Consider the following 27401-nt stretch of genomic DNA (forward strand, 5'->3'; position numbering starts at 1 on the left):
TTTTTCTAGTTTCATTTATTTCAAGTGATTCAGCTTCTCATTCAAGAAAATAATACAATGTGATATACAGAAGAAAATCCTTGAGGATATCATGATAAATCAGACCTAAAAGAATAGTAAAGATAATAAAACAAAATAAATAATAATCTACAAATTATGAACCACTTTATAAATTCCCATAAGAGATGAAAATAATTATGAATTATCTAATAATATTCTCTCAAGTGCAATATTTATCTACATATGCTGGACAGTATCATATTTTCAATATGGCATTAAATTTAGTGATTTCATTATTCTACTAGAATATATTTATTTTCTTATAAAATATGATTCTTAAAAGTTTCACATATGTATTTAGATGAGCATTTGATGCTTTGGAATATTAGGGAACACATTGCTGAGGGATGTACGGTAACTCACATCTGTTTAATGTTTGTTGATTAGCTATGAGGAACTGTGGAGACTGGATAAAATATCAGAAAACTGGAAAAAGGCAAGTGTTGCCTCTTGTTTTTAAAAGGACAAGAAGTTTGATTCTACAAAGTAGACAGCTTAAGCTGAGATCCGTATAAGACAACATTTTAGAAGAGATTATTTTTAACAGATTTTTATTAATATATTTATTTTTACATAACCTAGAATTCCTCCAGAAGAGACTATTGAACAGAAACTTTCTGAGTTACTAGAAAGAATAGTAATCCCTAGGTACCAACAAGGGTTCACTGAGTATAACATGATGAACAAAACTTATTTCCTTTTGTGGTATGTTTACTAGATTAGTATCTCCGGAAATTAGTGTCCCCTAAAAAGTAGACACATTGCACCCTAAATTCATTTGTTTGTATATATGTTTATGCTGGATAAAGTAGCTATTTAAATTTTTGTTGTTATTTTAAGGAACCAAATAGAGAGAAAAAAGAGAAAATGAGAAGAATCTCTGAGGCAAACTTTTTTTTTGTCTGATACACAGCAAGTAGAGAAGGAAGGACAGCAGGACAAAGAAAAAAGCAGACTGTGTTGTAGTTACAGACAAAGAAGAAATCATGGCAATGAGCATGCCTCTCCTGGTGATTCTTCTTCTGGATGTCTCTTAAAGGTAAAAATCAGACTCTTTAAAGGATAAGCCTCAACCCTTCTATCCACCCCCCCCCCCAACCCGATGTCTCCAACATCTGCCAGTGTCTATTATACTTCCTTGTCATAAATTTGCAAAGGAGTCTTTAGATTGCTGTAATTACCTAGAAATGAGAGGCCCCTGTGAAATGACTTATGCTTTCAGGCAGACATATTTTAGCCTATTGAGATTAGTGTGAGAGGGGTACAGTGCTTGGTCAAAGAATTCTGGCAAGATTGACAACATTTTTTGCACAATGATCACTTGTGATTTTAATACATTGGTAGCATTCTTAACATATCTGCAGTATAATGGTAGAATTCTGATGAGTCATAGAGTTCACTGTTCTCGAAATGAGCTGGAGGCTGAGAGACCCCACTGAGAAAAGTCCAAGTCTCACTCCTCTTGTTTTTGAAACTCTGACCTTGGGTCAAGTCTCTATGTGTTTGATTTACCCATTCCACTGAATTTTATTCTGAAAGTCTACAAGTAGGCAGGGACCCAGATATGAAGGCTCAGAAGTTAGAGCCACCTGCTTATTCAGGAACTTATCCTTTAACATCAGCATATCAAGGAACAGACGTACATACACTATGCACTTGTTCAGTCTGATGACAGTCACAGTCCAGGTTCAATTCAGCCAGTAAGTTTTGGGTTACTTCTTTTTGTTTTGAGGAGACAAAGGTTATAGTTTTGAGATCTCTATGCTATAGAATTAACTCTACAATAATTTCAAGATTATAATATTTTGGTAGTAACAAATTAAATTCCTCACACCAAGTCACTTTGTAAAAGAAAATGTATATGTGTGCATATGTACAGCATGATATAAATATATGTATATGTGTCTACCTTTGCAAAGTAAATTGATATATAAATATATTTAATTAAATATATAATTATATACAGTAAAAATAAAAAGTAAATATAAGAACATGTATTTGCTTTTACAAAATAACTTGCATGAAATATAATTTGAGTTATAAAATTTCATAGCTGAAATTTTATGTACACATATGTGTATATATAATCATGTAGGTATATTATATGTTTTTGCTATATATCTAGTTAAATATATAGCTATATATACATATATTATATATACAACTATTTCTCTTTATAAAACTAACTGTTTATCTGTCTACATGGTAAATGTAGACTGTATGAGTTGATGCTCCACTTATGTTGAAACTATCCATTGATATTTTATAGAGATTGGCATCTTTTGAATATTCACATCTGATACTGCCTTATCACCTTTAATATAGCCAAACCATCCAAGGACAAAGTTAATGCCAATGCAGGCACAGATACTTTCTTGTTTCTCTGAAATACTCCCAGCATGATGGTCATAGAACTGAAAGTCAACATGTATTGAAATGCCTGTCCAGTATTGCTTTTTCTTTTTTAAAGCTTTCAGGCTGCATTCTCAAACCAGCTATCCAAAGCATGTAGAGAGGGGCTCTTTGCATTTTGCTTGTGGCACATGATCTACAGCAAAACTCAAAAAGAGGCAAATATAATCACTGGCTTTTTCTGGAGAGGCAGCAAATTGTGAAATGCCTGACTTTATTTTCATATCCGTTGGCTTTTGGATTTTGTCCATCATGTATCAAATACCCAGAAATCATGCGGATTACCATTGTGCCTTGACCAGCAATAGATAAAAATTCTAGACCTGCTACTGGGGGTCACTCGAATACCATAACTGATGTTGGAATTATTGGTGTCAGCTCTGGTGTTAGTAACTTGTGCCAGGTTCCTAGTAAACTTCTTATTCTGGGATAATCACCCATACTTATTTTGGATTATGATGACAGAGAAATATAAGGAAATAGCAGCAGCCTGGATTTCAATGACAATAATTTGGCACAGATCGGTGTCCAAAATTCAAGGACATCACGCTGGCAAGACGCCATCATGCCAAGAAGCAGGAAGCAGGCAGGAGTTGCTGATCTCATGCTGAAATATTCTTTTTTAAAATAGATTTTTCTTGATAACCTTGTTTTCACATTACCCAAAATTTCCCCTAAATACACCTACTCCACCTCCTAGAGAGCCACAACAAAGACTTTTTTAAGGAAAAAAGAAAAAGAAGAAAGAGATTTAAGCTGTGATAGGTTCTTCCACGCTGAAAAGACTTGAGATATGGTCCCAGCAAAAGATTATGCCTTTTCTGAGAACCAGTGTAGTTAAGTACGGAAGTGCTTGTCACTGTCTGGCCATTTGGTGATAAAGTTTTTGGCTCTAGAAACCAATACAACAAAATAAAAATATATAATGATGTTCAGTCCTGTGCAACCCTTTTCTGCTTTCTGCAGTTACTGGGACAGACTGATAGGAAAGCAGGCACACGGAGCTAAGAACCACATTGTTTTTAGCTTATCTATAAACTTGGATTCGATTGTTAGTATACTAAATGTAAGATCCCTGTCCAAAAGTTAACAAGTGGACCTATTGCCAGAGGGGCTGAATTGCATCAATCTTGACATAGTTGCTAAAAAAGAAACTACAAGAAGGATGGAAGTTGTAGCTAGGGGAAAAAGTGACTTGCAGGTAGTCCTTGGAGAGACAAAAAAGTCAGCTGTTTCATGGTGTGCCCCAAGGCAACAAAAGCATTAATTCGTAGGATATTAGGTCATTGCATATTGCACTGCTAAAGATAACATTCTGCCAGGAAGATCACTATAAAAATAATTGCAGTTTAAGCACCAGCATCAGTTGCTGAGGATTAAGAGATAGAAATTCTCCAAAGAATTTTAGATTCTCCAAATTATGTCAGTATACACATCTGGTCTATATCCAGCAAATGCCGCCCTGTGCCTTTCCCCCCAACTCCCACCCCAAAAACTCTACCTGCCCTGCAGGTGAGGAACTTGAGGTTTAGAGAGGTTAAATAGAGGCAAAACAGGACATTTAATTCAATTAAAAATAATTTATTAAATGCCTACCAGGCACTTTGCAAGGCACTGAGGATGCCAAGATATAGCACAATAGCCCATGACCTCTAGGAGCTTACATTCTATGGTAAGGAAGGAGGAATAAAATTAGTCATTTTTTTTTTATAAAAAGAAACAGGAAATGGTTACTGATCAAGATTTATTAAAGGAGCTAAGGTTAAAATGACCAGTTCAAGACCATTCAGGTAGTAAGTGACAGAACTGGGATTTTATTTTAAATCCTCAGACACCAAACCCAATATTCTTTCCGCTGAGCCTTGCTCTGTTGTATGGAAATTGTTTGGGTCTATAGAATGAAGGAGAGCAAGGACTCAGCTGTCTATATACAGTCAGATCAATAGCTGGATAGAACTAAGACCAGAATTACTGAAAAACTAAAGGAAAGAATACTAATTTAAAAACATTTCAATTAAAACAACCCAATCTTGAGCTCTTTAAACAAGTAGATGGTAATATAAAATGTGAAATGAATAACAGAAAGCACATAGAAATCAGATATAATAATAATTTGGAGGTTTAAGCAATTTAAATTTATTGCCACAGCAAGGAAAAGGGCCTAAAAAGCAAGCATCTAGTCTTCCCAATTTCACCCTCTTCTCGCCTCCTTTTCCCTCTCCACTCCTTTCCTTTCCTTGCCTCTCTTCTCCTCCCCCAAAATGTATCTTATGTTGCATATTTAGTCCATCACCTTTCTGTCAAGAGCTGGGTAGCATTCTTTAGCATAGGTCCTCTGACATCATGGTTGATCACGGTGTTGCTCAGGGCTCTTAAGTGTTACAAAGTCGGTCATTTTGTATAATACTGTTACAGTAGAAATAGTACTTTCAAACTCCTTTCCAGTGCCTGGTTCAGATGATGGTTGAGCCACTAGCACTAAAAATAAAAATAAAAATGAAAAAGGAAAGCACTCTTGATAATACTGTTGGATTTCCTGGCAGAAGGCTGAACACTGTTGGTGATTAGAGTAATCACCTGGCTTGAGGGAAAAACCATTTGGAAAAGGGATGTGAGGTATCAACTGGTATCTAAGAATGAGGGTCAGTAAGAATTACTGGGGAATATTTGAATTTAAAGGTCAGACACAGAGGTGAGAGTTGGGTGGGTGCAAATGGATGGGTACAACGGGACATTTTAAAGTCAGGGCTGTCTGTGAGGAATTTGGGGACTCATCCTGTTCAGGATACAGGTAGAATGATTTTGAGGCAGTTTCTTCCTTTGTCAGATTTTCTCTCTTTTACAGGAGCATTGCACTTCCCCTCCACCCTTTACCCTGATCCAATGGATGGTTGTCAATCAGTGCAAATGATGCATTGGTGGAGCTATGGGGTGGGACAGAAAGCCCAAGAGTGTCCTGTGCCTACCTAAATCTTTGCTTGTAGTCATTGTTTGTTTGCTCTTTATTATAGCCCAATTTTCATATTATTTTTAGAAGTTTATTTTTATAGGTCTCATGGAAGTTAATTTGATTGGGATGATAGACAGAATGAATTTTTAGCGTAAAATGAACTGATTAAAAAAAATCCCATTAATTATATTGAAAATAGCTGTACAATTGGTTATTTATACATTTTAAAAATTTGGTTTCTTCCCATTCTTGAGCTGTGTCTTGGTTGTATAAGGTACTTTTAAGATGCTTTAACTCTTTCAGATCATTAGGTTAAAATTATATTGATTTGGTCCAGTGGCTTTGCTACTTATTTGTTCCTCTTTGATGTTTTTGCTGAATTTGATCTCTCCCATTCTTGAAATTCTCTTTTCCCTTGGCTTCAATCACACCAAATTCTTTTAAAAATATTTCTTTCTCTTTAATGTTTTATTTTTTCCCAATTATATGTAAAAAAATTTAACTTTTTTTTTACAGTTTCAAGTTCCAAATTATCTCTCACTCTCTTTACCCTCCCCCTTCATTGAGAAGGCAGCTAATTTGATAAAAGTTATACACAACACTAAATTCTTTTTGTTCTTTTCCTGTGTACTGACCAATCCTTTTCAGTTTTGCATCTTCTTCCTCTTCCTGCCTCCTAAAATGTTGGATTTCTCCAGGGTGCTTTCTGTCTTTGGACCTTTTGTCTTTCTCTATATTCTTCCACGGCAATCTTTTCCCTCTAAATTCTTCAATAGCTCAATTTTTTACTCCTTCCTCTTTAATAGTATTTACCCTTGGGGAGCTGGACTTCAAAACTTAGACTCCTCCTGCTATAGAGAATTATTTTGCTGGCTTTAGTGTCTGTCCCAGGTAAATTCTGGAGAGACAGAAACTGGCCCTAGCTGGATGTTGTACCCTCAGGGTTAGTGAAGGGCCAGCATATTGTGACCCAGTATCCTCTATTCCTCACTTCTTTGACTAAACTCTATTGCAGCAAGAGCTGCCATGCTTCAGTCCCATCCTGAGCAAGCTTTTGCTTTATGGTTTAACAGGGCACAGGGACAGAGATGGTGATGTGTGCACAGTTGAGTTCTTTCACAAGCTCCTGGGTAGGCTTGTGTAAGCCCTGATTGAGTATGGTATCAGGTGAAGGAGAGGGTGTTGAGTGAATGAGTTAGTGACTGGGTTCGTTAGGGTTCTTGGTGTCTTAGTAGAGATAGCTGAAATTTTATCTCCTGTGTATAATTCCCATTTTGATAAGGTTTGAGAGATCATAAAAATTGGAGAAAGTATCTAGTCCTCCACCTTGTTGGTCATATGTCTCAGGCAATCTTATTTGTTCCCATGATTTCAACTTTTGCCCCATATGTTTTAACTCCTAAACTCAGTTGTAGCTCAGTCATACCTCTCTCCTTCATATCTGCATTTTCCAATAGCCTACTGGGAATTTCTACTTGGATACCCAATATTCACCTCAAGATCTCTGAAACTGAGCTTATCATCAGAGGTAACCAGGTGGCTTACAGGATGCAGTATTAGGCCTGGAGTCAGGAAGACCTGAGTTCAACTCCATACTCAGATATTGATTAGTTGTATGATGCTGGGCAAGTCTTTTTTGACTCCTGTCTGCTTCGATTTCTTCATTTGTAAAGTGGGAATGAGAATAATAGCACCTGCCACCCAGGGTTTTATTAAATAAATGAAATAATATTCGTAAAGTTTTGCAAACCTCAAATTGCTTTATAAATGTTAATAAAGTGCTTTGCAAACCTTAAACTGCTAAGTAAATGTTAGGTATTATTATATTTTCCCTACAAATTCTGTTCCTCCTCCTACCTTCCTATTTCTGTTAATGGTATCAACAGTTTCACAGGGACCCAGGATAAAAAAAAAAGATAACAGTCCTGAACAACTATGAGTCACCCTGGACTCCATAAAGAAGGAAATAAGTATTTATTAAGTGTCTACTGTTTGTCAAGTGCTTTAAAATATCATCTCATTCGATTCCCATCCAATGATCTTGCGAAGTCACAGGAGCAGGCATTTCACCCATCCTCCCTACCCAAGAAAACAAGGGACACTTGTATTGAATTAGCATGTATAGCTTATGTTTACAAAGAGGAAGTAAAAGTCCAAGAAATGAGACCATGGTTTTGCTTTCTGTCTAGAAACTCCTTGAGAGCCAGAGAAGTTGAGTCTATTTGCTTTTTGTTCACTGTTCACTGTCAGGGAACAAATTAGAAAGTGGTGGCTAAAGACTAAAGACGGACTGAGCTGGGCCAATAGTATTTGATCTAATTTCAATGAGAATGAATAGTTGTTAACTATGTAAGTAGAAAAATGTATGCAAATACACAGTGAATAGATTGTCTTTTTAACAAATGAAGCTTTCACTTTGTTATAACTCTGGAAAGCTGTATTATCAATTGGCAAACGCTAGGCATAAAAATGCTGGAAAAACCTATAAATAAGGTATAATTGATGGTGAAATTAAGGGATTACAATGGAGTATTAACACTCCCCAAATGACAAGTTTAAATAATTCCTCAAACTTGGACAGTTGCCATAGGGTTAATAGCAACTCTATAACTTTGGATGATAATTTTACAACCTCTTCCACATTTTGTCTGCAGCATTTAATGTGATTTTTGTATAGGTTTTTGATCATCATAAATTTATAATGTGAGTGCATAAGCACTCACAGAAATATGGTGAAAAGTATGATACAAATTGGAATATTGCTTTTTTTTTTAAAAAAGAAAAAATAAGAAGAGCTTGGGATAGGATCATCTTTGATTTCCAAAAATGAGGGTCCGTTTTCTGCCCTCTTTCCTTTAGAGAAAAACAAAAAGCTTAACCATCTATCATTTGTAGAAGCTGCTACTTAACTACCTTAGTCTTAGAATCTAGCAAATATGTAGGACTCTTCAGTCAATATACAAACTTATCATCCACTAGGAGGGATTTTCTCACTGACAATATCAGTAATTTCTCATGTTACTGAAGAAAGTGGCTGAGATGTTGTATTAGGAGGGCAGAGTTTATAATCTCAAAGAGGATCATAAACATGTCTGAAACGTTCGGAACCGCCGGATATAAGAAACTCTCAAAGTAGAAGGCAGAAGAATGAAAACATTTATTTAGGCTCCACAGTAACCAACCCATGAACCAGCAACCCCATTTTGATATATTGATCAAAAGCTTCCAGGCCCAATAAGTACGCCTTGAAAGAGTAACCAGGAGGCTACAGAGAAGCATGATTGTGTAAAGCAAAATCATGTTTCCCCCTCTATGGTAATAAGATTACCCACTGGACTGAAGTCTTTGTTCAGCTTCCTCCCGTAGGTCAGCTCTGCTACTGGCAGCTCCTGCTTCAGCTGTGGCTGTGGCTGTAACTGTCGCTGTAACTGTCGCTGTAACTGTCGTTGTAACTGTCTCTGGCTCCAACCGGAAAAGGAAAAGAGGATCTTCAAGCTGTCCTCTCCCCTCTTATAGAGTTTTTTGACATCATCAAGCACCGCCTGAACGACCAGGGCCGATTGGTTCTTGACTTGGCCCCTCCCCCTAGCATAGCCGTTAACACCTCCCCTCAGCCAGCCCCATGACTCATCACACAGGAAGTTGTCTGCTTCCTGGAATGCTCCTTGGGCCTCCTGCCCCGGAAGAGCAAGCCACAGTGTCCAGAGGCTCAATGAGGTAAGCTGAGTCATTCAAAGAAAACAAAGGCCATTCTGGCTACAGATGTGTAGATAGTTTAAAAATACTTTATTTTAAAATATTTCATTATATTCATTCCTTTAACAATCATTGACAACATCTCTGTATTAGATTTAACTACATCCCACTTACTGAGATAATAAGGGACTGTAATATTAGGAATGAGATTCCATGCATATGCCCGTTATAGAATTTTCTACCTGAATAGGTAGGATTATAGACATGACAGAACTCTATAAGTCATATTTTCGCTAGTGAGGGAACTGAGGTCCAGAGCACCTAAATGACCTTCCCATTGACTTATAGATCTAGATATCAGTGGCCACCAGGGCCAATTCTCTCATTTTATAGATGAGGAAACCGAGTCCCAGGAAGATTTAAATGACTATATTCATTTTATATACTACTATACATACGGTAAGTGGCAAAGCCAACATCTAAACTCAGACTTCCTCTTTGGATTGTACTATGCTAACATGATGACTTCCTGCCTCACAACAGGTGAAACCAATTCAGAGGTAGCTTCCACAGAGTAGCAATGGTTCTCCCATGTGCTCTTGACTTCCCTGGGAAAAACAAAACAAAAACAAAACTTTGTTATTGCCTCTTTGAAGGGTTCTAACAGCTGCATTAGACTGTTGGGAACTTTTACTTCTGGTGACAGTTTTATGCTGGGGCTCCAGGGAAGAATATAGATGGGCCAAGGGGCTGGTGCCTGTGGGGATGATTACCTAGTCCATGCCTAGACTCTGTGTGGAGAATAGCGCCTACTGAGCAATTTCCTACCTCTTTGTCAGTACCACACTTTAGATGAAGAATAGCTAATAAAAACACTGGAAAGAAAAGCATTCTTTTAAATATTTTAAAGAATTGCCATTTGATGTCTTCAAATATTTTAGACTTTGGAGCTAAGTGCAGAGAATAATTATGCTATAATGGGTGACAGTGGTTATCAAATCTGAAAAACATTCATATAATCAATAGGGTACATTATGATATATACTCTAATGAAAGGTTTTTGCCTCATTTCCAAAGCATTGCAATTTGTAGCAGAAATTGATGGAGAAAATGTTGCCTCTCTTTTATGAAATAGATATGAATAGAGTTTTAAATGCGACATAAAAGAGGCTGAATCATTTTAGAGTAATGAGCCTCTGACTCTAAATATTCATTTGTTACCATAAGTAGAAGATTTGACTCTTAGAATGAAATCATGTAATAGTAAGAGTTACTGACTGATTAGCAAACCAGATTCTCAAATTTACAAGCCTGAGACTTTGTTAACACTGGAGAGACAACCTCCATTACAAAAACGTGTCAGCAATGTCCTAACGAATGTAAGTATAAGATCATCTAGGAGTGAGGATGGGGATAGGTTGGGCCTTGGGGAGAATTGGTATAGCTGGTAAGCAATGACTGGCTCTATATAGTGGGTAACTTTCTTGCCCCCTTCACTATTTTTCTTCTGTACTTGCAGAAGTCTTTGGAAACTGTTTGGAGTAAAGGGTGCTTAGGATCCCAGAATGATTTGAGAGAGGGTAAATTTGAGAGATGGTAAATTTTATTTAGAGTGCAGTTATTCATCAGGCCTGGAAGGTTTCCCTAGAGGGAAGGTAGAGGACCTAGATTCAGATCTCTGCTACTTACTACTTATTCCTACTGACTGTGGACAAGTTATTTAATCTCTATGGACCTCAGTTTTCCCCTATGGCCTGGTTTTTCATTTAAATCAATTCATTGACCCCTTGATACTTACTAGAGGAATTATTATTCTGTGGGGCATGAAAGATATGGTTTTAAATTTTATGACCTGACACTATCACAAATTCATGTGATGACCAACACTATGATTTGAAATGGAATTCCTGAATGAACCAACTGATGAAGACAGTACTTTGGTCTCCTTCAGGCAAGAAACATTGAGAATAAATATATCAAAGGTAGGCTGTAAATATGTTGAGACTTACTGAAATCACAAGTGAATGGAAAGATGCAATTAATACCTATGCAATACCAGTCTTAATGTACATCATTGGCATTCTAAAATGAACCATAACAGACTTGGAAAGTACCCTCACTGAATGAAACTGAATGAAACATGAGGTCGTTAACCATTAGGCAGCTGTTGAAAGATTCAACATAGCAGGTTAAAAAATTCAGAATTACTTTTGAAACAAGTAGACATCACTTCACTTCACAATCAGGGAAACTTTAATGGAATAATTGCTAAGTTTTGAGTAGCTTTTTGAAGGAAAGAGTAACATGGAAGAAAAAAATTAAGAGACAATTTCACATGAAGAGGTGGCTTAGCATAGTGGATAGAGAGTTGACTTTGGAATCAGGAAGACCTGGATACAGGTAATCCTTCTGAAATATGCTGTGACCTCAGTCAACTGCAAATCTCTCAGTGTCCCTGATAACTCATTAAGATCAAACTGCTGAGCATTTGCAGCTTTGCATTAGTTGGGAGAGTTTTCCATTTGAAGAGTTTCCCACAGCAATGAAGCACAGTGATAATCCAAAAAACACAAATTTAGAAAGAGGAAAGATAGAAGTTGATAGTATTGATGCGGAGTGTTTGAGGTTCCAACTCTTAGCCAATTTAATTCTTCCTCCGGGCTCTTCTATCCCTATGTAGAAGTTCCCTAGGCCAGAAGATATTAGTAGCAAGAGAGTACGGGTACAGATCATTTTACATCTGTAATGGCTGGCTAACTTACATGGTTTGGATTAGTATGTCTGAAACTTCTCATCCCACCCAAGCTCTCTCTATTTGAATCATCCTTAATCCTATTCAGTTGATATCCTATTATTTATTCCTACTTTTTTATAGCCTAAAAAAACTATCAATTTCTGCAGGATCTCATAAACAAGGATATCCAAAATGTACAGACTAAGGTAGAGAATCTTTGCAGAGATTCCTACAAATATGAGGGGTCTAATATATCCCAGATGAATCCCCACTCTCTGAGGACTAGGTGGGTTGTATTTTACCATTTCCCCAGGATTCTCTAGTACCCTGAGGAGGTAGGAAAAGGGGGTCTTGGTTCTCTCATATTGGCTAGCACCAGCACCAGTTGTGTCCCTCAATTTTGGGAGTCAAACATCTAAGTTCCATTTAACTTTTACAGAAGAATAATTTACTTCAAATGTGTAATAAGAAAAAAATATTTCCCTTAACAACTTGGGGGCATAATCCCCACTATATCATTTTGATTTCTAGGGAAGTGAAGGGGATTAGGGTCATTGCTTAACTCAGTTTCTACACAGCATCAGTCCTGATAAAGTCAAATCCAAAGATCCCCTTGGGCTAGAATCCAGGGACCCTGACATTTCTAGTCTTCCTTGCTGAGCTGGCTGCACTATTTGCTCTGGAATTCTGAACTCCAAGGTCCCTGTGCCTTGAGCTTTTGGGCTTAGAACCCAATTTCCTGCATCTAGAACTGAAAAGGACAGACATATAGAACCAAACTCCAAATCCATTTCTCAAGGACACAAGGCCTGGGAATATGTGGTCCTTAGTCCCTGTCCTAGCCCTTACCTCTTGTTGCCACCTGCTATTAATTAATGAATTCTCCATCCCTGGATGCCACAAGAATAAAGGTTGACTGTGCCTCAAGCAGGTAGATTTAAAGATGCAGACACTTTCAGCTAATGGAAAAAAGCTGCTTCTAATATAATAAGCTGATTCAGAATGTCCGTGACTGTGCCACACATCCTTTCTCTCAGAAGCAAATCCCTGGTATTTCTCACATGGGTACCTCTATTTCAGGTGATTTGGGCATACTCAAAACATCCATTATACTACGAAACATTTATAGCTAAACTGGTGGTTCTGGGTTACACAGTAGGATCATAGATTTAGAATTGTAAGGAACCTCATATTAAGGGACTATATATATGTATATATGCATATACATACACATGTATGTATAAACACACACATATATGTATGTGTGTATATATATATATATATATATATATATATATACAGAGAGAGAGAGAGAGAGAGAGAGAGAGAGAGAGAGAGGGAGAGAGTGAGAGAGAGAGAGAGAGAGAGAGAGAGAGAGAGAGAGAGAAAGAGAGTGTCTAGTGTCCTTATATTATAGATGAAGAAACTGAGAAGAAACAAAGTAATTCTAGCAGTGTTGGGGGCAGGATTTGAACTCAGATCCTCTCATTACATAGCCAAGACTCTTTCCACTATCATTAATCCCTTGGTCAAGTATTAGGACACCTACTGACAAAGACTCCTCCAGGCTACTATGATGATAGGTTAGGGAACACTGCTTCATTAACTCTTGACCTCTGCCTTTAAAATGCCTTCTCAGACCTATGGGATGCTCTTATCTCAAATCCTAGGATTTAGGACCATATGGATTTACAAGTGAATTTTATCAAACATTTAAAGAACAACGAATTCTGAAAATACACAAACTTTGAAAAAATAAGTAAAGAAGAATTCTACCAAATTTCTTCTATAACACAAATGTGGTCTTAATACTTAAACTGAGGAGAGTCGAAACAGGGAAAGAACATTGTAGACCAATTTTCCTAATGAATATTGATACAAACATTTTAAATAAAATATTCACAATATATCACAAAGATCATACAGTATGACTAGGCTGGATTTATACCAGGAATATGTGGTTTGTTCAATATTAGGAAAACTATAATTGACCATATTCATAACAAATCCAACAAAAATCATATGATTATTACAGTAGATGCAGAAAAAGCATTTGACAAAATATTACTCTCATTCCTTTAAAAACACTAAAAAGCATAGGAATAAAAGAATCTTTCCTTTGACCTAGCTTCTTGGCTTCAAGGTGACTGACTTAGCTTGCCCAACCAGTTCATGGCCTTGTTTTTGTTGTTGTTTAGTTGTGTCCGGCTCTTCGTGACCCCATGAACCACCACACACCATTCTGATGTCATATCTCTTAGCATTTTAATACTGTCCGTGGGGTTTTCTTGTCAAAGATCCTGTAGTGGTTTGCCATTTCTTTCTCCCATGAATCTCCTTTTGTCAGAACTCTCCACTAGGACCTGTTTGTCATGAGGCAATCCTGAACATCATAGCTGCTAGTTTCATTGAGCTACACAAACCCTCTCTTCCATGACAAGGCAGTAATCCAGAATGTCATGGCTTGGTCCACGTCATTTCTTTCTTTCTTTTTTCAAGGCAATCTGGGTTAAGTGACTTGACCAGTGTCACACAGCTAGTAAACATCAAGTGTCTAAGGCCAGATTTGAACTCAGGCCCTCCTGACAGCAGGACCAGTGCTCTACTCACTGCACCACCTAGTTGCTCCTGGTCAATGTTATTTCACTCTTCAAGACCTGTGACCACATGCTTGCATTAACTCTCATTTGGTTGGTCCAGGTGCTGAAAGGTGAATTTATCACTTGCAGAGAAATTTGCAGAAATGTATGACTGTCAGGTTTGATTTTATTATCAAAAGGGGGTGACTAATGACATGTGAAAATGGGATAATATTTCTTGTTTTACAAGGCTTTTCAGCCAAAATGTCTTGCTATTATTTTAAATTCAATATGGCAAAGACAAAGCTCATCTTTCCTTCTAAAACTTCTACCTTGTCCTATTTCTCCAAGATCTATGGGAAATACTGATACTCATTTAACACAGAAAATCTGGGAATCATTCTTGATTCTTTATTCTGTGTCTTTCATATTCAATATTTCGATTGATCTGTGACCTTATTGATGGGAGCAGTCCCTTCATCAGTGTAATTTGCAACCTATACATATCTTTTCCTCTTGTGGTATCCTCATCCATATTCTTTTAAAGATCTCTCATAGAAGATGACTTTAATGTTCTTGGGACATAACACTAGTTTTTTTCTTCTTCACATTTTGTGGGCATCCATACTCTATTTTTTTATCTGTTATTCCACACTGTTATTCTTACATGGCTGGCTCCTGTCCTTTTCTGATTATACATGTCCTCCATTGTATCTGTTATACCAGGTCTTTTGTATAGATCATCATTGCATCCCACAATGCATTTCTCCATTGTCCTTTGAGTAACCTGTAACTTTGGTTCTTCAGAGGTTGTAGTGTTCCAAAATTTTCAACCACACATTGTCAATGGGAAAACCTTTATGTGAAAAAGATTATTCTTATCTCTAGAGAACAGTTTGAGATACTTAACATCATTGCACAACTTCCAAACTCAATTCATTTTGTATTTGTATTTAGTAGGCACTATAATCCTACCTACTATTTTATAGCTCTGTTCCTTTATCTGTATTTGCTGACATTCCCTTCATCTAGGCATTTTATTCATATATGACTTGAAAAAAAATTTTAATGTCCTTCTGACAAGATTCCTCATCTATTACCGCTTCAGTCTGCCTTCAACACTGACAGATTGGTTTTTTTTTTGGGTGGAAACCCACTGCCCTAATAATGATGATGATGATGATGATAGCTCATATCTATGTGTATCTTTCATACATTGTCCAATTTGAATCTCTGAAAAATCTCATGAGGCAGGTAATACAAGTATACTTATCTCCATTTCATGGATTTGGAGGAAGGATCAGGTGATTTGTTCAAAATTGCACAGATAATAAATGATGGAAGTAAGATGAGTCCAGGTCTTCTGATATAAGCTGCTATATTTTTCGTTGTACCATGGTGCCTCCATGCTTAAACTTGGCCTTCTTGAATTAAATACAAAACTTTGTGGAAAATCAAACACACTTATCAAAAACAAAAGCGTTAATTTTCCAGTGACCATAACATTTGCTGCTTTAAATAATAGGTTTGCTTTGATGACAGACCACTAGTTTTGGAACTGGAAATTGAGATGGCAACATAATTAATGATTTACTAATTGTTCTGCCCTGCTGTGGTCTTTAGCTATGAAGTATCTATTGCTTTTCTTGTCTAAGTTAATTTAACTTGATTGCAAATTCAGTTAAGGGCAGTGGCCATGTGTCTTGTTGACTCATGGTCACCTTTGAAGTGCTTAGCAAAGCACTGACCCTCAGGAATAAATAAGAGCAGTTGTGAAGGGAGGTCAAAATTACTTCAAGTCATCTATGAGAATCCTTGAATTTCAATACACTAGATCATTCTCTTTTTAAATGATTACGTTATTAATCTATGACAAGATGTGCTCTACCATTTCAGAAATGCCAGTGAAACATTCAAGAAATTCCTAATGTCTTGGCTGTTAAAAAGTAAAATGCTTATTTGATTTTATGTCACATTTCAGTAAACAGAGAATTATTTTTTGTTTAATTGTGGGTACTTTTATCTTTTAAGGGGCCAGTGCCCTTATCGATAGTCCATGGTGTATAAACTTGATGCCATTAAAACCCCAGATGCCACCCCATTTTTCAGGCTAGTGGTTTGTAAATGGGTTCAGGGAGTGAATCAGATAGTTTATATTAGGTTGGCATTCATTAGGTTGACTGAAGGGAAAGAATATGATCAGTGTCTGGTTTATTGTGCAGATGTAAAAAAGTTCCCAAGTCTGCATCTATTATCTTCAATTTGAAACTGTTTAATATAATACCAGTGAAATGGAACATTGTTTCTGCCCATTCTAATTCCCTTTTAAATCTTGCTTCAGTATGACTTTTCACTGTAATATCTTATAGTCTTTTGTGGCCTTTTCTCTCCTTCTTCTAAAAACCTTAGATAAAATTAAAAGGAAAATACTTTTGTTTGTTGGAACTGTAGTATGAAGTAATGAAGGAGCTCTGCATGAGTAGTCAGACCTAGTTCTGACAAAGTGGATGTGAGACCTTGGACAAGTTGCATGGGTATTCTCAGCCTCATTTTCCTCAATGTACGTTATACATTTCCCAGGATCAAGGGGCTATTGTGAGGAAAGCTCTTTCCAAACTATGAAGTACTGTGAAATTGTAAAACACACACACAAATATATATATATATATATATATTCACACACACACACCTAGATACATCTGTATCTATACCTATATCTATATACATCTCTATATCTATATCTACATTTCAGAACTCATATCTCACAATTCACAGAATTTTAAAGTGGAAAGAGAATTTAATGATGATCTAGAATAAACCATACCTGGAAGAGAGTTCCCAGCATAGCATACCATAACAAGAGGTCATTGAGATGCTGCCTTAGGACCTCCAGTAAAGAAACCCATCACCTTCAAAGGCAGCCTATCCCACACTTGGACAATTCTGATAGGAAGATTTTCCTAATATTAGGCCTAAATTTACCTCTTTTCAACTTCCACTCAGTACTCCTGGTTTTTCACTCTGGGGCCAAGCAGAGCTAATTCATGCTCTACCTAACAGAGTTTCACATACTTAAAGATAGATATCCCTCCCTCACCTCCACCCCCAATAAGTCTTCATTTTTTTTTCAATTAGATGTTCCCATACCTTACAGCTGCTTCTTATATGGCATTGTCTCAAGGCCCTCCACTGGATATTTTCTTACTTATGTACCACCCAGAATAAAACACAATTCTCTAGATACAGTCTGAGCTAACACAAGGGCCATGCAAATTGCCCTGGTACTTTGTATAACAATGATGATGAAAATAGTGATGATTATGATTGATCATACTTATAGAGTACTTGAAGGATTTCAAAACTTTACATACATTATATCACCTGCTTCTCACAATAACTCTTGTAGTAGGTGATACTATTATGCCCTTTAAAAGATGAGCAAACTGGAATTCATATATGTTAAGTGACTTACCCAAGTTCATAAAGCTAGTGAGTATTTGGAGTAGGATTCAAACCCAAATCTTTTTTCTGACTGCAGTTTTAGTGGCCTATTTATCAGAAAGATGGCAATAGAATTCCTGCAGCTTCGCTTAAGTTTACTTCTTTCTTTACAATATAATATGCATATGTGCCTTCATTGTTGTTAATTTCTTTGAATTTTAGAATTTCTAATTTAATGTTTAGGCTTTTCTCATTTGTTGTCTCTCTAGTTTTTTAATTTGCCCAATCCATTGATTTGAGTTTTCTTTTCTTTTCTTTTTTTAAATAGTTGCAATCAATTTGTTAAAAAGAGATGATTAATTAGGCATCTTCAATGGTGACTTCAACTTCTACACCTGGTTCAATGTTGATAGAAGTGATCTGTTTAACAATTTCAGAAGGACTGTGAAAATCAATAAAGCATTTGCAGATTCTCATCTGGAACTGATCACAAGTGTTTGAATCTTCACCACAAGGAGTTTTTTTAGTTGTGATTCGAAGTGTCTTAGTGGACATTTGAATAGGTCCCTTTACTTTCAAGTTCTTTTCTTTGGCTCCTCTAACTAGGTCAGTGCACATTTTCTGGAACAATTTCACACTGTGTCTGGTGAGGGTGATTCAGATCCTGTGAAAGGCTACTTCGGGCTCCACATGTGTTTTGCTGGTGTCTTTGAGTCCAATGGCAGTGGAGTGGCTTCCTGACCAATTTGGCGAGAGCAAACAGCAGTGAGTCAGGAGGAGGAGAGGCAGGGGGACTGCTGATTCCATGTGGCTGCCCAATGGTACCTTCACCAAAGAGCTCTTTCTTTTCTTGATGAAAGTGATTAGATGATCACCAGAGATTTATTTAACTTTAATAAAATTCTATTCAGGTCCCTAGTTCTTTTCTTCTTTACATTTTAGCTTTATCTGTCTAGATGAAAAGTATATATTGAGTTCACCTACTATTATAGTTTGACTCTAATTGCTCTCTGTAATTTAATTAATTATTCCTTTCAACATTTCTATGCTGTGCCATTTGACTCATATGAGTATTGATACTGTTTCATTACCTATGATGTCTTTAAGCATAATGCAACTTACTTGTCTACCTTTTAAAATAGTCTATTGTTACTACTGCTTTGTTTGAGATAATATTCTTTTTAGTTAACCTGAAGCATAATAAATTTTGTTTCAGCTATTTTAAAAATTCTGCGTGAATTTTAATGTTTCAAATCCATTTGTTCTAAATAATGTATTGTTGGATTCCGTATTATCACCCTTTTTATTCTTTTCTACTTTATAGGTGAGTTAATCCCATTCACCTTCATGAATATCATCACTAATACTGTATATTTCTTCATTTAATCTTCTGTACATTTTTCCTGTCTTTGATTATGAGTTGTCTCATTAAAAAAAAGATTCTTTCCTTCCTTCCTTCCTTCCTTCCTCTCTCCCTCCCTCCCTTCCTTCTTTCCTTCTTTCTTTTTTTCTCTTTCTTTCTTTCCCTGTCTTTCTTTCTTTTTTCTTTCTTTCCCTGTCTTCCTTCCTTCCTTCCTTCCTTCCTTCCTTCCTTCCTTCCTTCCTTCCTTCCTTCCTTCCTTCCTCCCTTCCTCCCTTTTTCCCTCCCTTCCTCCCTCTCTCCCTTCCTCTCTCTCTCTCTCTCTCTCTCTCTCTCTCTCTCTCTCTCTCTCTCTCTCTTTCTCCTTCATGATCTACCATACCATATTGGAGTTTGTTTTGATTATACTAGTTCCTTACTTATTCTTACTTCCTTCTTAAAACCATTACTCTCCCTTCTTTCTGTCTCTAGCTATTTTCTTGTGGTTTATTGTATTTATTTTGATGCATTTTATTTTTTAAAATAAATTTTTATGGATATCTTTTTTGTTTTTACGTTGTAGAGTTTCTCCAATTATATCTCTTCCCATTATGCTATATAACAAGTATGTTTTTTAAAGAAAAAAAAAGAAAAAATGAGCAAACCAAATTAATTCATTGAGAAAATCAGAAAATGTATAATATTCCCCAGCTCTGGATCTCCTACCTCTGCAAAGGAGTAGGATGAAGTCATCTTCCACATTTTCTTCTTTGAGTACATTATTGTTCTTTGTAATTTGGTAATGTTCACTTTTTATTATTTGTGGTTATTCTTTCCACTTGCATTGTAGTAATCGTGGGGAGCTAGGTGGCAGAGTGGATAGCTCACCAGGCCTGGAGTCAGGAAGACTCATCTTCATGAGTTCAAATCTGGCTTCAAGCACTAGCTGTATGACCTGTTTGCCTCAGTTTCCTCATCTATAAAATGAATTGGAGAAGGAAATGTTCAATTGCTCCAGCATCTTTGTCAAGAAAATCTCAAATGGGGTCACAGAAAGTCAGACACTACTGAAACAATTGAGCAACAACAACAGTTTTGTCTAAGTATCAATTCAGGCAAATTGTTCTATGCTTCTTTGTATTCATCATATTTGTTTTTTACGGCACAGTAATATTCTATTATGTTCATATATTATAATTTGTTTAACCATTCTGAACTATATGGACATCTACTTTGTTTACAATTTTTGGCTTCTATAAAAAGTGTTGTTATAAATACTTTGATGTCTAGAGGGACTTTCTTATAATTAGTTATTTGGAGCATTCTTTCATATGGTTATTAAGAATTTGTCATTTTTCTTTTGAGAACTGTTTGTTCATATCCTTTGATTACTTATCTATTAGGAAATGGCTTTTGTTCATGTGTGTATGTATGTGTATATACACACATTTGTGTGTATGTGTATATTATATATATATATTTATATAAGTCTGTATGTCCATATTTGTTAGTAGTCTATATATCTTGAATACTAAACACTTGAATTATTTGATACAAACGTTTCCTTCAATTTGACAACTTTCCTTTTTAACCTAGAAGCACTAATTTTGTGTAGAACATTAAATACATGCAATCAAAATTATCTATTTTCTTTTGTAATTCCTTTATCTCATTTTTTGGTTAAGAATACATCTTCAACCCAAAGCTGTCAAAGGTATATGATCTGCTTCTCTTCTAATTTTTTAATGGTATAATTTTTAATATTAAGATATAAGATGTTGATCTAAGCCTAATTTCAGCTAGGATATTTTCTAACTTTTCCAGCAATTTTAATCAATTTGGGAATTCTTTCCTAAGTAATTTGTATTTTCTGGTTTATCAGACACTGGTTTGTTGAGTTTCATGGTTCCTGCTTCTTTCTTGTGTGATCTGTGGCATCATCCTACTTCTCTCTCTCTTTTGAAAACCAGTACCAAATAGATCTGATGACTGTTGCCTTATAATATAGTCTGAGGTCTGGGAGTGCAATTTCCTTTTTATCCCTACCATTTTTCATTATTTGACCTGATATTCTGGGTCTTTTGTTATTTCAAATACATTTTGTTATTATTTTATCAAGTTATATAAGGATTTCTTTGAGAATCTGATTAATTAATAGCAACAAAATCATAGATAACTTTTGGTAGTGCCGTCCTCTTTATTATATTGTTATGCCTAGCCATGAATACCAAATATTCCTCTAACTATGTGAGTTGTTTTTATTTTTTTAGAGACAATTTAATAATTGAATCTATACAATTTTGTATGTTCTGGTAGATTTACTACAAAATATTTCATTCATTTTATAGTTATTTTGAATGGCATTTCTCTTTCTATTGTTATAGATTGGATTCTCTTATTGTGAGAGACATTCTGTTGATTTTTTGTGGATTTATTTTGTAGACTACAATTTCACTAGTCAAATTGTTGTCTTAACTAGTATCTCTGCTAATTCTCCAAGAATTTCTAAGTAAATCATCATATCAGCAGCAAATAGGGTAGCTTTGTCTCCTCTTAGTCTTCACACTCTTAATCTCTTTCTCTTATTGTTATTGTTCATATTTCTAGAACTATTTCAAATAATATCAGAGGTATGGGTATCCTTTCTTAATTCTTGAATTTACTGGGAAATCTAGTACAACCCTAGTAATATGATACTTTCTTTAAGTTGTAGGTAGCTACTTTTTGTGATATTAAAAATGTTCCCCCTAGGCCTATGCTTCTTAGACTTTGTACTATAAATGAGTCTTATACTAAATCAAAGGCCTTTTTGTTGTTGCATGAATTGAGAGAATCCTGTGGTTTTGGATGTTTTTATACTTAATATAACTAATTATGCTGATTAGTTTCCTAATGTTGAACTATCTTTGTCATCTTGATATAATTCCAACTTAGTGATAACGAATAATTTTTTGGATGAATTGCTATAGTCTAATATGATACTGTTTAAAATTTTTAATTGTTATTCATTAATGATATTAATCTGTAATTCTCATTTAATCTAATGCATTTCTACATCTTTTTTCTTTTATGCATTCGTACATTTAACTTTACTTTGTCCTGTTCAGATGAAAATGAATTTCATGCGATGGCCATTTCTCTAACTTCTTCTTCCTTGTTTGTATATTCTTCAATTCCTGAATCCCAATTATGTGAGATGGTACGTTCCCTCCCCTTCTTTCTCTTTTCTTCTGACATATATTCTCTTTCTTCTCTCTTCTACTATTTCTTTTAAGGCCACCGAGGCAGAAGAATACCCTAAGATCAAAACAACTAGCCACAGGTCTTTATCTTATTTAACTCTCTTTATGTACCTTAAGGTGGCTCAGTGGATAGAATGCTGGGCCTAAAATCAGGAAAACCTGAGTTCAGATTTGACCCCAGACACTCACTAGCCTTGTGACCCTGGGCAAGTCACTTAACCCTGCTTACCTCAGTTTCCTCATTGTAAAATGAGCTGGTGAAGGAAATGGCAAACCATTGCATTGTCTTTGCTGAGAAAATCCCAGGTGGAGTCACAAAGAGTTGGACGTGGCTGAAAAACAAATGCCTCTTAAGGACATTAGTATTTTATACGGACATTTGTTTCTTTTCCTGATGTTAGAATATAAACATATTGTTGTAGTATAGCCACTTGTAAATACTACACCATACTTTTCTTTCTAGTTTACTCTTGACTATTGTGTTTGCATTTCAAAGCTTCTATTAAGCTCTAGCATTTTCATTATAAATGCTTAAAAACCCTTCCTTCCTTTAAACATTCCCCCCCCCCCCCATAGGATAATACTCAGTTTTGGTTGTAAGCCTTTATTTTTTGCCCTCTGTAATATTGTATTTCAAGATTTTGTCTTCTCCTCTGTATTATAGTGCTAACTGCTAGTCCTTGTATGATCCTGTCTGTGGTTTCTTGGGACTTGAACTCTTTCTTTCCGATTGCTTCAGGTATTATTTCTTTGATGTCGATGCTAGGCGTTTTGGCTTTGACATTCCCAGGAGCTTTCCTTTGGGTATTTCAGGAAGTGATTGGTGTATTTTTTCAAGTTTCAGTTTGCCCTCTTCCTGACATCTGTCGGGCAGTTTTTATTTGTGATTTCTTGTAATATGGCATACAGGCTGCAGTAGGGCTAAAGCCAATTAGGTGTCCATACCAAATTTGAGACCAGTATGGTGAGCCTCTGGGAGAGGGGGGCTACCAGATTTCTAAATGAAGGGAGAATCAGCCCAGATTGAAAATGGAGGAGCTCAAAGCTTCCATGCTATTCAGTGTTGGGATTGGGTTTTCAGTAAACTTCCAGTCTGTGTTAGCTAGGGAGACTAGGTAGATAGAACACAATGTATAGAGGGTTGAACTTCGTTTCAGGAAGATCTGAGTTCAAATCCAATCTCATATAGTCAATAGCTATGTACTCTAAGGAACTCGCTTAACTTCTGTCTGCCTCAGTTTCCTTACCTATAAAATGGGGACAATGATAGCACCTACTTCCTAGGGTTGTTGGGAAGATAAAAAGTGCTTGAAAAGTGTTTTGCAAACCTAAAACATCATATGCATATTAGCTATTTTTATTATTAATAATAAGATGTTGCTTTGTATCAGGGTCATTGAAAGTTCCAACTGCTCTCGTCCTCTATTTCAATTTTGGACTCCGCTCATCGTCCTGATGAATTGCTTGCCAAAATCTATATGTACTGATGTATAAAATTAATTTAACATCCACAACAGAAACATTTGGGGGGACTCAACATCTATAAATAATTCCTTTTCTACATGGATCCTGTACAGGGCAATCTCCATGACAGTGGTGAGCACGTTGGTTGAGCATACATCTTTTTATAGTTTTAAAATATATTTTTAACACCTTTAAAGGAAACAGGGCCTATCACCCTAAGGCTGCTTTAGAAAGATGAAAACTTCTTTGCCCTATAGTAGAAATAGGATTGATGTATGTTCTTAGAGCACATGATAGACAAGCAAAAACCTGCAGAAATAGCTTTGGAGAAAGCAGACATCAGTTTGCTGAGCATCCATTGTTAGATTGGTTGAATGTATTTGAAAATTTAGCAAGTTTAAAAATGGTCGTGCTTAACTTAAACATACTTTTTGTAGATAATGGCATTGAAGGCCACATTATCTTCAACTGAAAAAAATTCCTTTTTTGTTATTAAAAAGCAAGAAACACATTGAGATTTTGCATTCTTTAAATCAATTGTATGACTTTAAAGATATGGTCTGTTGAAGAAAATCATCTGCAAAAGGTGGCTTATTTTCTTCTCATATTCTCATCAAAGATACCCTAGATATGTATACAGATCATTCTTATAAAGTATTTATAAAGATGAGAAAGTAGTGATATGGGTCAGATTGATGTACAGGGTGTTCCTAAAGTATGGACACATAGGCAAAAATGCATATTTTCAAGAAATGAAATGAATGAAATTTTCAACAACATTTTATTTAATTGGAATATTAACAAATAACATCTTCAATATGATTTCCATCATTTGTGATGCAAAGGTTGATGCGCTTTGCAAGATTCACATGAACTTGATGTAATAACTCCACATTGCTGTCAATTTTTGCACACTCAGTCTTTATGCGTTCAATCAAGTGTGTTGCATCTGTGATTTTCATTTTCTTGAGTACACCTTCTACTTTAGCATACCCCAGAAAAAGGAGTTGCTGAACAACACAGAGTCTTCGGTGAAACAGTTAATGAGATGTTAATGAGATTTCCTATGAGTCCAGACTTTGTAGTTCTGATTGCCTTCTTGGATAGTAAGGATAGTAATATCACATGTGGACAGCTAGGCAGCAGAGTGGATAGAGTGCCAGACCTGGAGTCAGGACGACCTGAATTCAAATATGCCTTCAGACACTTACTAGCTGTGTGACGTTGGGCAAGTCACTTAACCCTGTTTGCCTCAATTTCTCATCTGTAAAATGAGCTGGAGAAGGAAATGGCAAATGGCTCCAGAATTTTTGCCAAGAAAACCCTAAATGGTGTCATGAAGAGTTGAACATGGTTGAAATGACTGAATAACAACAAATATCATGTATGATTCCTTCTCCTCCCCACCACCCCCTTTCTTTTGGCATCTTCCTCTGGCTGATTAGAACAGTTTTACCACTGTAAAATGATCCTTCTCCGGATTTGAGTTTTTTGCCTTTAGCATCGATTTCCAATCTTGTCCAGTTGTTTCTCCTGATGTCATTTTCAATCCATTTGTTTACCTTCTGCCAGCTTTGTCTTTGGGCACTGTTGCCATGAGCTGGCTAAAGTAGGTTCCATGCTACGCTTTCCAAACACTTGTTTTCATATCTACTATATTTCATCTTTTCATGGGAGTTTTAATGCTTCTAATCTACTGGTTAGCATTTTATGAGTGATTTTTCAAGCTCTAAAACTTTTATCCTTGGCTCAAACTTTTCCCTTCTTATGAAGGAGAACAAGTGTTTGCTGGGTAAGCTGGTTGGTGGATTCTTTTTTCCTCTTCATTGTGACAATTCAATTTCTAAAGATGATGATTGTATTCAGGGTGACTATCTCCACTCTTTGTCTATTTCCTTTGTTAGAATAGTTTGTCACTGCATGCAGCATCTTCTAATATTATAATTTTGTGTCAATATTTTATCTCTAAGTAGTCAGTGGACAGAGTGTACACCAGAAGACTGAGTCTGATTTAATGCCCACTTTTTTTTGGTGGTGGCATTCTGTGCTCATTGTGCCCAATGCCTCAGTCTCTTTTTAATGAAAGTGTTTATGAGAAGACTGAGGTTTCTCGATAGCGTACAAGCCCTTTACTTCTTTTACTTTTGCCACCTTCCTCCGTGGTCCACTTTCGGATTGAAGTCGTTGAGTACCAAAGTGTATGTTGCCTTGACTAAGAGGATTGTATCAAGTTACCCACATAATGGTGATGATCATGATGATAATAGTAATAACAATGGCGGCAGCCCTAACAGAAAAATAGATGATAGCAAATTTAGAAAGAATCCAAACAAAATCCTGTTATAGTATCAATGAAACACAAAGCTCATCACTACATGGCAGCTGTAGAAAAGTTAATAATTCCTTGTCAATTAGTAAGGAGAAAATTTATAGATGTTCTCAGAGAATGCAATAAACAAGTTAAAAATGTATAGAAATAATGCTGCAACAAATCTACCACTTCACAGAAGAAGATTAAAGACTGAAAATAAGTATATGCCACTGAATTTTGTTAACTGTAATTGAAACGGGTTTATGTCTTAATGGAGTCTATGAAATGGATAAGATCCAAGATGGAAATAAAAGGCCCCACAGGGGGCAAATACACATAAGTTCCATCAAAAATACATTAAAAAAGAAGAGTCAAATATATTGCTGGATCTTACAGATTTGTTTACATAAATGGAAGCATTTATGACAGTAATTTAGGACCAGATAAGACCAGGTTTTATCTCAAAAAATTACAGAAAGTTTCTCCTTAGGGAGTTCAGACTTGATTAATATAGAGCCTGCAAAGATGTAGTAGGAACTGTACAAGATGTTAACGAAGACTGAAAAAGTTGAGTACCTAACAAATTCTTCACAAGAGCCAACCTGGTGCCCAGAATTGCCCACTGGCAACTTTGTATTTTTCATAAACTAACAGATGACAAATTTCTGCACTTTAAATCCAGACTTCAAAATATCTTTGAGAATCCAACAAATAAATTGTGCTGGAACCTGAGAATCATCAGAGATAAAACTGTTGTACAAAATCACCCCAATATAGGATTGTGCCATCAAAATTTAAGCACTATATTTTAAACAGGTATAGCCATACTCAATAATTGTACTCTCTAAAGTTCTTGGAATCATGTGCTTTCAAAATTTAGAGACCTAGAAAAAGAAAACTAAACTGTGTGGGAACAGAATAAAGCATACAACATCCCCCTTTTCCTGTCTTCTACTGGACGTGTCCCAAATTTGCTTTTAGTGAGCCTAGAGAGGGGTGAGCAGACATCTCAGTCTGTATTAATTTATAAAAAGCAGTCATTTTATCCACTGACACAAATAGTCAAAAGAAAATCAGGTATAAATAAAAATAGCAGGAGAGCAGCTTGTACCCCGACTGTTTCTATCTGAGCTCCAGGGAACCAAGATGAAAAGAACAAGAAAGTGGTGATGC

The 27401-nt window shown here is 36.0% G+C and overlaps 1 pseudogene; it reads right to left on the reverse strand.

Moving 5' to 3' along the window:
- Positions 1-1188: 1188 nt before the first annotated feature.
- Positions 1189-27401, reverse strand: part of LOC118837434 — a 95240-nt pseudogene continuing 69027 nt past the window's right edge.

The sequence above is a fragment of the Trichosurus vulpecula genome, chromosome 1, assembly GCF_011100635.1.
Source record: "Trichosurus vulpecula isolate mTriVul1 chromosome 1, mTriVul1.pri, whole genome shotgun sequence".
In the NCBI taxonomy this organism is placed as follows: domain Eukaryota; kingdom Metazoa; phylum Chordata; class Mammalia; order Diprotodontia; family Phalangeridae; genus Trichosurus; species Trichosurus vulpecula.